At 44.8% G+C, this 12417-nt stretch overlaps 1 protein-coding gene across 3 annotated transcripts in view; it reads right to left on the bottom strand.

The window, feature by feature from the left end:
• Positions 1–12417, bottom strand: part of npas1 (neuronal PAS domain protein 1) — a 63325-nt gene that overhangs the window by 38109 nt on the left and 12799 nt on the right. The window contains exon 1 of one of the 3 annotated variants that reach the window (XM_056441922.1): positions 2753–2833. The exons of the other annotated variants lie outside the window; for them this stretch is intronic. The gene's annotated coding sequence lies outside the window, so the exon portion shown is untranslated. Of the gene's footprint in view, positions 1–2752; positions 2834–12417 lie in introns of those variants that run through there. 3 annotated transcript variants of the gene reach the window in all.

The following is a 12417-nucleotide window of genomic DNA, read 5'->3' as shown; positions in this document are numbered from 1 at the left end:
AAGAACAGCACACAGGGTCACACACCAACACACACACACACACACACACACACACACCAGTGTTTGTACTGAATAGCAGCTCAGAGATGTTCACATGCTAATGCGGACACATCAATTAGCGCGGTGCAAATGTCAGAAGAGATCAACGGCGGATAAAGAGTTGCACAAGTTGTGTAGGTGTCTCGTTGCGGCACGCCGATGTTCCCACGCGCCGCTCGGGGCTCCGCGCGTCGTCTGAATTATTCCAAATGCAGATGTCCGTTTATAAAAACGTCCTCAAGTCACGGTTAGAATTAAAGAACGATTGGAGAAGAAGAAGAAAAACGTGAGACTTCTTCACCTGGTCTGATTTGTGTGCGTGTGCGTGTGCGTGTGTGTGTGTGTGTGTGCGCTGGTGGATCCCTTCAGGCCGACGTGTGAATGACAGCGGGGGGTTATGTAAGGAGCCACAGCGGGGCCGGAGTGGACAGTCCGACCAGAGATCGGGTCAGCAGAGTGTGACACTAAACACATCTCCCTGACACGGCGCTGACACCCTCTGTCACAGACCCACACACTGTCTGTCAACGCTCCTCACACACACACACACACACCACACACACGCACGCCAGCGAGACGTGTGTGAGCGGCTGTCTGTCAACAGACACTGACCACCTTAGTGTGTGTGTGTGTGTCAGAGAGCGCCGGAGAGAGACACACACATCAAGAGGAAGGGAGGGTAGAGGTAAGGTTTCTGTCTACCTGAGAACTCGTCAATGAGTCACGGGAAGTGACCGCGTGCCAACCCAGATACGTTTATGTATTACTAATATGAACGCGATCCCTGTTTATGCAAAATGAATTCAGGAAATAAAAAAAAAACTGAAACTGAGAACCAGATGTTGAGCTCACGGCACAATCACAAACGTACGTCGGCGCTCATCTTTGATGGCCGGCAGCGGGGGAAAAAAGAGGAAAAAATAAAGTATCTGCTCAGAATACGGATTATTACCGTGAATTCTTTCTCGACTCACGACGACATTCTTGCTTTCACAAAGCAGTCCAAAGTCGGGGGGGGGGGGGGGGGGGGGGTCGGTCCCGCAGTCGCACGCCGGCCTTGAACCCAAAAGCCAAAAAGGGGAAACATGTGGGTCGAATAAAAAATAAAAAGGCCTTAAAAAACGGGGGTCACGACCAAAGCGACCTCTACATGCGAGAACTGGGACGGATGGAGGGGCTTAGAGGGTCAGCGGGTATGAAGGGTGCCACGGACGTGTGATGACGCGGCGAGACCTCGTCCTCGGGTCAGTGTGTTGCAGCTGTATCTGATCTTTATGAGGTAAAGAAGTGATGTAGAACTTTAATGTCTTGCAAGTTATTTAAAAAACTGCTTGAGTGCAAAAAAACTACGAAGTCACCTTTTTTCACTAATAGACACTCGTTGACACCTGGAAGAGCGACTCTGTACCGGGGGTAGTTTATTTGGTTTGAATTGATCTGAAGCGCCAGCTATCTCAGCATGTGTGTGTGTGTGTGTGTGTGTGTGTATGTGTGTGTGTGTGTGCCGCCGGTATCCGAAACACAGCAGAATTTATAGCACAGATTTTAGAGAAAGATTCGGGTGGTGTGAAACACACATATCTACATCCACAGCATCCCGCGGGCAAATAGAGACCGTCAAAAGGAAATCACAACAACAACAAAAATACCGTTAAAAAAAAAAAATCTGCACACACTCGTGAATTCCTTTTTGCGAGATAACTACGGCGACTTTTATTTTCCGCGACGAACCTCTTTTACGACCACAATCGCGACAAATTCGGAGAAGGAGAGAGAGAGAAAAAAAAGAAGAAGCCTGACACCTGAAAGCACCGTGTGGTGGTTTTTGATGTTGTTGTTTACTTTACAGCGGCGGGGAACACTGTGCGTTTGTCACACTCGCTCTGCCAATTTGGACCACCTGCTGCAAACACCCTGAAGGCACCGTATGGAGCCGGTAAGCTGTGACCGCTTCTGCCTCTGCAGGTGCAGACGGACACGCAGACGCTCTCTCTTCATCTCAAAACTCCACCGCACACACTCACACACACACACACATGCACACACACAATCCATCAGACAGTGCTGAGCCGTTATTATTATTATTGCGGGAAATAAATAGAATCCTCAGAATTATTTTTTTTCAAGAACTTCGTGTGAAAGCTTTCAAGGAAGAGCAAAGGTTTAGTTTGAATTATATAAATGAAATGAGACATCTATAATAATTCATAACATATGATACATCGATATGTTTATAGATATATTATAATCAAATGTATATTGAAGCATGCTCTCACAAAGTGATGGAAGAGTAGAGGAAAGGTCCATTTAAAAACAAAAGTCTTTTTTTTCTCCCATTCCCATAATTTCTTTAATCACTTCAACTTTCTACTTATTTCTAACGTGCAAATGTACTTAAATATGTGATGAATTGCATATTATTTCCATACTGTCCTAAATAAAACTCAAGCAAAAAGTTATCGCAGCTCCGTACGTGCCGACATAGACAAACAGCAGATTTCATCTTCATCCAGATTTTTTAAAGGATAAAACCAGCAAAACAGCAAAAAACGAGATGAAAAGGTAACAACTTTGTAACCGTGCGTTCGTATGCGAGTGTCCGGCGTGTGTGAGAAGCGTCAAGTGAGAGAGCGAGAAAGTGTGCGTACACTGCTGCATGTGTGTGTGTGTGTGTGTGTGTGTGTGTAAGTTGTTAGATCCATTATCCACTCACCTGACGGGCATTTCCTGTGTTCAGTCTGCTGCGGTTGATCCGATCCACTTTGTCTCCCTCCTCCTCTTCCTCTTCTTTTTCTTCTCCTTCTCCCTATCCTCCTCCTCCTCCTCTTCCTCCTCCTCCTCCTCCTCCTCTCCGGAGCCCCTGCCCTGCCCTGGCGGTGGCCCCCCACCACACCACCTCCACCACCGGCACCTCGAGCTTAAAACACAGCAAACAAACACTGTGTGTGTGAGCCAGAGGGGGGGGGGGGGGGATGCTGCTGGGTGGGGGGGTGGGGGGGGCAGCGTCGGTCCCCCTCACTTTCACCAAAGCCGTGCAGCCGGACACATCGTGGACTCCCGGTGCTAAAGTGTCTGAGCGATGGAGAGCAAGTGTGTGTGTGTGTGTGTGTGTGTGTGTGTGTGTGTGTGTGTGTGTGTGTGTGTGTGTGTGTGTAAATGGAGCTAGCTGATGCAGCTCTCCTTGGCTCTCAGACTCACTTCACCAACACTCTGCTCCGCTGCTTCTTGGAGATGGACTCGGATTAGGACACAGCCAGTGTGAGAATCTCTTTTTCGCTCTCTCTCTCTCTCTCTCTCTTCCCTCTCCCTCTCTCCAGCCGGCATGCTCCCTCCCTCCCTCCCTCCCTCCCACCCTTTCCTCTCGCCCCGCTCTCACTCATTCACTCTCCTCGCTGAGCTTCTTTCTTTTCATTTCCTCTCGGGAAAGCCGTGCAGACCAGTTGTCTCTGCCTTCAGCTGCTCTCTCTCTCTCTCTCTCAGTCACTAGTAAATATAAAAGGCATGCTTGTACAGCCCCTCTCCTAAGTCTCTCTCTCTCTCTGGCTCTCGCTCCCTCACTCGCTGTGTCTCATGCTTTCGTTTACCCCCACCCTCCCTGTGTGCCCCCCTCACTTTCTTTCTCACTGTCAAAGCTGCCTTTCAAATGCTGATTAGCAGTCAGAGTAAGAGAGAGAGAGAGAATGAGAGAGAGAGAGAGACGGGGAGAGAGACAGAGAGAGAAGGGGAAAGAAGGGATGACTGGAACAAGTGGGAGATTCCATCACATCCACATGCGTATTGTAAACTGTGACTCCTGTCCCGCACACGCACACACACACACACACACACACACGCACGCACCCACACACACACAACGTGTTTGTCACAAAGGAGGGCATCGTGTTGACTTACATTAATTCCTTGAGATTTACGCCAACCAACAACAAGTTTTAAATCATAGAAGTTTGACATTTTGGGACTTTTTCTCCAACAAGTCCTGCAAATGAAATATAGAAAAACAACATTTGTCCTTTTCTCCTCCAAGACAACTCGTATATATATATATATATATATATATATATATATATATATCTGATGCCCTCATGATGAGTCTGATATTGCTAGTCAGTCAACCTAAAACTGTTAAGATGTGTTCAAGGTTAAAGTCATTGATCCATAAAAGATGTAAATCACAGTTCTCCCATTCAAACAATGCTGCCACCTTATTGTTAAGGATCGGTGAGATGAATCTACTTGGTTCAAATCTAATGAATAGAAAGATTGAAGGGGAAAAAAACAATGTTGGCTACCTGTAAGAAACACGTTGTGACTGTCATCGTCATCGACCCATCCGTCCATAATCTATCACAACGTCACATTGCTTTTGAATTTAGCTTCTGAGGCAAAAAAAATGTGAAAAAAAGAACCATTACTTCATTTATCGGCCTGATTGCCGTTGAAAATAGAAACGTAGAGACAGCGGACATCCAGCGGCTGCTTCCCACTCAGAACGTCAACATTTCTGGACCGACCGGATCCATAACCGGCAACCACCGGTCGGCTTTTAATCGCTTCATGAATGTACCGTTACGACTAAAACCTGCTCTGTACGGAGCTTTTTTTCATTTTGTTTGTGTCGTTCGTGCACATGAGGAGGACACGGTACTCCTGCCGAAGGTTTCACGCTATCTCCAGGTGTATGTGTCGAGGTGTGCAGCGATACGGCGGAACAGAAGAAGACCGCAAGCTAGTAAACGTGGCTGTAAACAATGGAGAATTATACGGTTATTATTATTTTAGTCCACTTTGTCTTTTATGAGTGAGGAAATGCTTTTAACACTTTTGTGTGCTTTGGATAATTTGGGGAAAACATTTGATAATGAGAGAAGTCTGTCGAAGGCTACCTCTTCAGGGTGCCGCCCTTATTACACGCTTATTACATGTCTATTACACAAATGAACATATTTAACATCACACTGTGGAAATACTCAAGTATACAAAAGTGTACTACAGTACAGCGCTTGAGTAAATGTATTTAGTTACATCACCACCACCGACTGCATGTACAGCCTATAGGCAACATGTGCTCAGACCCACAACCACACACACACACACACACACAGAGCGTATACATGAACAAATAATCACACTCAGAGACTCACTCAAGTACTCTCTCTCCCACCAATCTACCTCCCTCCCTCCCTCCTCTCCTCTGTTCGTTCCCCTTGCCCTCAAACACTACTCAGAATATTGATACATCACCCCCTCCTCCTTTCTCTCTCTCTCTTTCTCTCTCTCTCTCTCTCTCCGTCTCTCTCTCTCCCTCCATCACTCACTTTCTCTGCTGAATACTGATAGGCTGTCTACTCCGTGGTCTGAGTTTCAAATCTCTCTCTCTCTCTCTCTCTCTCCCTCTCTCTCTCTCTCTCTCCCTCCCTCCCCTCTCTTGCTCCCTCCAGTCGCCGCACCCACGACAAAAAAAAAAAAAGAGAAGAAAACAGCAACATAAAGGAGGAAATAGCAGAAGTTAATGCACTGAGGTGGACATAAATTCACTTAAGCACCATTTCAGATTATGTCAAGCTAAAAATGGGTTTAACACGGTGGAAAGGAGGGGGAGAGGGGTGACAGAGGGAGGGGGGGGGGGATGCTTTGGTTTTGGCTGTCTTGCCGGCGGAAACTGGCCGAGCGGCTCGCTGCACGGTGGCGACAAAAGGGAAGAAGACGTGTGAAAAGTTCAGGCAAATGAAGACGCATTCAGAGGGTTACTTTTTTGTGTGTTTTTTTTGGGGTGTCCGACTCCCACCCTCCCGTCTCATTGTTGGGCATGTCGGCTGTGCCGTGGCCGAGGGGGAGAAGAAGGGAGTGAATGAGGTCGTCAAAGAGTCCCAGTGAGCCCCCCCTACACACACACACACACACACACACACACACTTGAAACAGCTGAGAGCAGGAGAGACCACAACAATGAGAGGAACAATACAGACAGAAATGGTCCTTCTTTTCTCATATGGATGAGAAGGTGGAAGGGCCTTCGGGGGAATCTGTGTGTTTAAGTGTGAGTGTGTGAGTGTGTGAGTGAGTGTGTGTGTGTGTGCGCGGCAGAGTTTGTGTGTGCATGTAGTCTCTTTGGAGGAGGCTTTCTGTCTGCATTAGAAGTGCAGCGCGTCTGAGACACTGGGAGAGGGAGTGTGTGATTTTGTCCTCCAAGTCTTCCCCAGGCGTCCTTGAAGGAGACTTTGCAGGGAATATCTGACTGTATCTTGAGTGTGTGTGTGTGTGTGTGTATGAGCCCTCACAGGCATAGTTTAATACCGGAGGCTTGGCTCGAGGAGCAGTATTACAGGTGTTACCTTCGCAAATCAGGGCGCTCCTAGAAGTAACAAAAACAACCTTAGGCTGGAGAATGAACCAATACATATATATATATATATATATATGTATATATATATATATATATTAAGAAATGTAATTGAAATGAGGGTTGATAAGAGTACAAATCCTCCATAAAGTCCACAAATTCCAATACTATGCTCATCCTTTAAACTATTATTAATTAATTGAAGTTGAAAAAGAAAGAATGTAAATGTAAGAAGCTAATTTCAACTAAATATACTGTTGGGTATTAATTATAGTTCATGCATTATATTTAAGGAGATGTTCACGTTTTCTATGTAAAATCTTAATGTGCAAAGTAACTATAATTGTGTAATAGAACAAAAACTACAATATAACAATTTTAAATGTTGTGGAATAGAAGTATGAAGTAGCATGAGATGGATAATACAGAAGTGAAGTACTTCTAAGTGGTAACATCAACAGATAATGTTTATTATTCTGAAAGTACGCAAAGAATGTTATTGAGCTTAAGAGAATTAACGGAAATTGAGCGTAAATGTTCATCGTTCATATTAAAAACAGCTGTTTGTTCCTCATGTGTAAAACCATCAGGCGGTTTAGCTTTAACTCTGCCTTCCTTTTCCTAAATGTATGTTATCAGGTCAAAAAAGTAAAATTAACACACAGAAAATGTTTTAATGATACATTAATTTAACAAGAGCTGGCAAGATAGAAATGTAAAGATAGATACATGTCAATATTTGAACATTGATATTGAAAACCAGCACACTCAGTGAACGAAAATGAAGTGGTTGTGTTGAAATACTTATTACATAATGATGTAAACACAGCTTTTATCGTTATTGAGAGAGATAGTAATTCTCTTTTTGATCCTGTTCCTTTGGATCATATTCAGAAGTCGATGTTCTATAAAATGCGACGATGTTCTGACCGCCATCATCAAGGTGTCAAAGTTCCCCCAATATTACTCTGACTCTTGAATAATTAAGATATTGCTATTAGTAATTGGGGTATTTTAACAGAGGCAACTTCAAATTAGAGGAGGGGTCAAATACGGAGGGGTCAGATTTGGGTTTTGAGGGAAATGCAAATATAGCTGCAGGGTGGTGAAGACACACCTACAAGGACAAGATAATTAAGGGGGTGCCGGGTTGCTTTTTGTTGTTGTTGTCTTTTTATTGTTTTTTATTGTTGTTTTTTGGGGGGGGTATGTGTGTGTGTATATATGCGTGTGTATGTATGCGTGTGTATATGTATATATATATGTATGTATGTGTGTGTGTGTGTATGGGTGTATGTGTATATATATATATATGTATGTATGTGTGTGTGTATATGTATGGTTGTATGTGTGTATATGTATATATATATGTATGTATGTATGTGTGTGTGTGTATGGGTGTATGTGTATATATATATATATATGGATGTGTGTGTGTATGGGAGTATGTGTATATATATGGATGTGTGTGTGTGTATGTATGGGTGTATGTGTATATATATTGTATATATGTGTGTATGTGTGTGTGTGTATGGGTGTATGTGTATGTATATGTGTGTATATATATGTTTATGTCTGACATTGTTTTTGTGTTTATATTACTAAACAAATACAAAAATTACGGTTGTAAGAGGCAACTTCAAGGGAACGTTTGACCATTTTTAATAGTTTTTGGGAGGTCCGTAATATTAAAAAGACACACAGCGTGTTGTGTAACGAGCCGGCGTAAATAATGTTTTCGCGTGACTTGTGAGATATGCTTAAATCAGAGGGTTATGTAACCTTGATGCTAATCTACCGCTGGCACAGATATGATCCCCGCAACATTAAACACAATTTGTTTTCAATGTTGCACGTATTACACAACATTGTCTCCACCTTCGCCTCGCGGCCGCTCGCATGAATGACAAGTGTGAAGAAAAAGGGTGTTTAAAGATAACTGCCATAGAGGAGATAATACTCCAAATCTATCACACAATAATTCTTTGAGGGCATGTGGCCATTAAGAAGCTATTTCGCCCTTTTTGTTGAGTACGCTCCTCCATATTTCATGGCGATGCATATCGTCCGCCCGCTCCGCCGCGCTCTACTCAACGGTGACCCGGCGCTCCGTGCCGCGCCATCCTTCACCTTTCTGGGCTTAAAAGTAATTACCACTTTAATTTGCTGTCCGCTTTTGTGCATGCCTGAGTGTATCTGTGGCTGACTGCAGAGCGCTGTGTGTGTGTGTGTGTGTGTGCGTGTGTGCATACAAGAAGCACTGAAGTGTATGTACAATGCAACAATGAACTAATGGCTGAAACATTGAGTTTATCTTTAAAGACATATAGTGTGTGTGTGTGTGTGTGTCTATACATAGTATATGTGTCTGATAACATATGATGTATTATTTATTTTTATTTATTTATTAGACCAAAGGGTACGATGAATTGAGAAAGTACTTGACGAATTAACCTTTAATGAAAACATCATTAGCTGCAGCACAAAATGTGAATATATGAAGGTTGTGTGTGTGTAGGTGTAGGTGTGTGTGTGTGTGTGCAATTAGTGTGTGTTCATTACCATTTGCATGGGTAGAATCACAATACATAACAAATGTATATTTGTGTGACTGTGTGCATATGAATATGTACAGATGTGTACTTAAAAAAGTGCACGTGAACATGTGTGGTTCTGTATTGTTTAATATGTGTGTGTGTGTGTGTGTGTGTTTATAGTTGGCCTCCCATTGGCCCAATTACTCCAGAACCAAAATCACTCCTCCATACCCCCCCCTCCACACCTCACTCCTCCATGCCCCTCCACACCTCACTCCTCCATCCCCTCCACACCTCACTCCTCCATCCACCCCCCCCCTACCCTCCCCAGTCCCAGGTGAGCTGACGACACAAGAAGAGCAGACACACTCGGCGAATATTAATGGTTTGATCTGAATATTAATAAACCATGCATCTTAATGATCTTTAAAAAAACCCACAAAAAACAAAAGAGCCAGTCGAGAGCTACACTGCCAGCACACACGCACACACACACACACACAGACACACACACACACACACACACACACACACATGCACACAGACACACACACGCACACACAGACACACACACACACACACACACACACACAGACACACAGACACACACACACACACAGACACACACACACACACGCACACACACACATGCACACAGACACACACACACGCACACTTTCTCTCTCTCTCTCACACATACACACTCGCATACACACACACGCACACACATTCACACTCTCTCTCTCTCACACAGACACACACACACACAGATTCACACACTCTCTCTCTCTCACACACACAGATTCACACACTCTCTCTCTCTCACACATACACACACACACACTCTCTCTCACACACATACACACTCGCACACACACACAAACACATTCACACACTCTCTCTCACGCACACACACTCACTCTTTCTCTCACACATACACTCACACACACAGATTCACACACTCTCTCTCCACACGCACGCACACACACAGATTCACACTCTCTCTCACACACACACAGATTCACACACTCTCTCTCTCTCTCACACACACTCTCTCTCACACACACACACAGATTCACACACTCTCTCTCTCTCACACATACACACTCGCACACACAAACAGATTCACACTCTCTCTCTCACGCACACACTCACTCTTTCTCTCACACACACTCACACACACAGATTCACACTCTCTCTCACACACACACAGATTCACACTCTCTCTCTCACACACAAACACACAGATTCACACACTCTCTCTCTCTCTCTCACACACGCAGATTCACACTCTCTCTCTCTCACACACGCACAGATTCACACTCTCTCTCTCACACACACACGCAGATTCACACTCTCTCTCACACACACACACACACACACCCTGAGCAGCTGACTATCTGCTGTGTGTAGATTAGTTGAACCTTATCCTCCAACCTGCTGTTTGCGTCTCGTTCAAGACGAATGTGTTTGTCTTTTTCTCCGCTCCCCGTAAATGAAGACACCTCTCTCCTTTCCCACGTCCTTCTCCTCTATCTCCTCCTGTTGCTCTCTTCATTTTCTTTTTATCTCCTTCTGCTCCTTTAGTTCAGGCGCCCCCCCCCCCCCCCTTCCCTCTACCTCTCACGGTAGCCCCGTTTCACCCCCACCTCTCCTCTTTACTCCTTCCCTCCCCCACTATCTCCCCCTTTCTCTATCACTTTCTCACTACATTGCCCCATCTCTCCCTCTCTCTCTCTCCCTCTCTCCCATGCCTCACCTACTCGATATTCCAGCCTTGTTCTCCTGCAGTCTCCAGCACAACTTTCTGACCCACTTCCTCTCTCTCCTCCCCGGCCCCCTTGATCAAAGCCTGCAGGACGGCATCGCCTTGGGCGGAGGAGAGGGAGAGCGCGAGATGGGGGGATGAAGGGATCGGAGCCCAGGGAAGAGAGGAAGTGACAGATAGAGTATAGGGATAGAGCGGCACGAGAGAGAGAAAGGGGGGAAAGGAGAGATCACAAAGTAAGGGAAGAGGAGCCAGGTGCCCTCTCAGCTCAAGGACAAAAGCTCTTCCTGGCTGATCACACACACACACACACACACACACACACACACTCAGCGAGTCCTGTCAGCGCCGTCATTCCCGGTCATGTACGTTACGTGGAAAAACAGCGTTGACATTAATGTAGTGTGATAAAAAAAAAGCTTTTTTTCCCCTCTCTCTGCAGCCCAAACCGCTCAAAACAACTCAACAAGTGACGACCATTAAAATTCAACAGGATGTTTAATAAATTACACTTTCAGATTACATGTTGTCCCATCTTGTTATTCTGTTTTGCATCCCGGCATCGCACAGGTGAGCGCCCTGACAGCGTGTTTCTGTCTCTCAGCAGGTGTCAGTCACGCTGTAAACTCTGCTTATTATTACCAAACCCCTTTTGTGTCGGAAAAAGGATCCTTTCTTTTTTTTTAAGCAGGCGAAAAATATCTTTCTTTTTTTTATTACTATTATCTTTAATGAAGGTGAATTTTTCCGAATTTTTTTCTCTAGCCTTTTTAGTTTAAAGGGTGTCATTTAAATGTATTTCATATTTATTCTTGTCATTATCTACCCGTCGCCAGTGTTTTGGTTCATTTTGTAAAGAAAAAAAAAAGAAGATGTTTAATTAAATCTTAAGTAAAGAGAGAGTGAAATGAAAACACCAAAGTATATTTGACATACTGTACTACCGGGTCATTTGCAAATGTTTGTAAAAAAATTAATGATATTTATGTTATGTCCATGTTATCTAGAGCAGAAAACTACCATCCCCTTCCTTGACACACACACACACACACACACACACACACACAGAAACACTCACAGGCACAAATTATTACAGAAATCATTACCGAATGATTTGCACTAACAAAATAAGTGTTTTAGGACTCAGTTAGAGACTTGATGAGATAGAGATTTCTTTGCCGCGCACCTCCTTCTTCTCCGTGGAGTCGTTATCGTTTTTTTGAGAGGCGTCTGGGTTTGGGACGTACGGGCCCGTCCATCCCAGTGGCCGTGTCGGAGGGGAAGGACGGTGGCAGCAGCAGCCCATTTGTACCCAGAGCGACGTCGGCTCGTACTTTAACATTCCCCGCGCATCCCGACAAAGAGCACTAATTATAAATAAATTAGGGACACGACACGGTGTGCCACGGGGGGACCAGCCACAGCAGTCACAGAATAGAGAGACTGATAGAGAGAGAAGAGGGTGTGTGTAAAAAGAAAATAGAGAGAGAGGTAGGAGAGGAGAGGAGAGGAGAGCAGACAGGAGAGATTTGGCAATGACATAGAGGAGCAAGTAGGAGAAGAAAGTAGATAAGAAAATAGAGGAATGGAGCGCGGGGAGGCCCGGGGATAGAGAGGGGGGGGGGGGGGCCTGCTTTCTCAAAATGTAGCATACGTAGATATACGCCGCCGCCGCCACAAAAAAAAAAAATGACGAGATTCTCTCCAGATGACGGAGGCGGTGTGTTTGAGCG

This window comes from Pseudoliparis swirei, chromosome 20 (assembly GCF_029220125.1).
Source record: "Pseudoliparis swirei isolate HS2019 ecotype Mariana Trench chromosome 20, NWPU_hadal_v1, whole genome shotgun sequence".
NCBI lineage: Eukaryota > Metazoa > Chordata > Actinopteri > Perciformes > Liparidae > Pseudoliparis > Pseudoliparis swirei.
This window is presented reverse-complemented; position numbering and strand designations above follow the sequence as displayed.